Raw genomic sequence first — 1083 nt, forward strand, 5'->3', positions numbered from 1 at the left:
GCATGTTTTGGAGTTACCTCAATCGGACTGGAAAAAGTGCTTTGAAAATTGATTCAAACGCATGCAAAAGTGTATTGATCATCATGGAGAATATTTTGAAAAACAATAAAACCAATTTCGATCCTACATATTTGTTTTTTCATTATTAGGCCAGAAATATAAATAGCAACCCTCGTATATATGTAGTGCTCCTTCTCTATTTTTTCTCGTAACTCTTGAGCCGTGGCTTTTTATTAATCATCATTTTGAATAAAAAACTTATTAATCGTTGTCGCTTAAAAGCAGATTCTTTATTCAATCATATCTAGTAGATCAATTAATATTTGATTTTCATCAAACATACATTCAAATCGCGTTATAACAAACTCACCCGTAGTACTTAGCTCATCCCAACTTGAAACTTTCGTTTGTACTTTTTTTTACGGCTGCGGTTCAATTACTAACTACACCACGCCTGACGCTAACGTACCAGAGAAGTGGGGGCACTTAACAGTCAATCGAATGAATTTAAAAAAATTCTGGTTTAGACTTCAGTATTAAATTGCATGAAAATCTTTAGATTGTAGAAAGAAATCAATTGCAGACTTAAATACAGCTATGATAAGCATCTAAAATCCGCAAAAAAAGTCTCATACAATAGAAAATTTAAAAAAAAATAAATTATTCCTTAGTGTAATCCACCAAATTAAAAAGCTAGTAAAATAAGTGCTGTAATTTGCCAACATTCATAAACCGTTTAAGCATGCACAATCAATTAAGTGTCTGTTCTCAGTTTATTCTAGGTTTTACATTTTTAACAGAGACCGTTGAATCTTACGCCATAAGGCACTCACAACGAATAGTATCACATCTCAGACGTCAAATAGTTTTTTTTTAATAAAAAAATAAAGGTTACTATTAAGTTGCGGGAGATGAATTTTTTGAAAATGACATGTATTTTAATAATCTGCTTTCCATATAATAACTTTCTCAAAGATATCCTTGACTGATGCATTATTGTGGGAAGCAAAACTAACTTTTTCTAAACTGGAATTATTTCGTATTATTTGTTCTAAAAAAACTATTTCAGGCTAAAAGGACAAA

Source organism: Parasteatoda tepidariorum, chromosome 6, assembly GCF_043381705.1.
Source record: "Parasteatoda tepidariorum isolate YZ-2023 chromosome 6, CAS_Ptep_4.0, whole genome shotgun sequence".
NCBI lineage: Eukaryota > Metazoa > Arthropoda > Arachnida > Araneae > Theridiidae > Parasteatoda > Parasteatoda tepidariorum.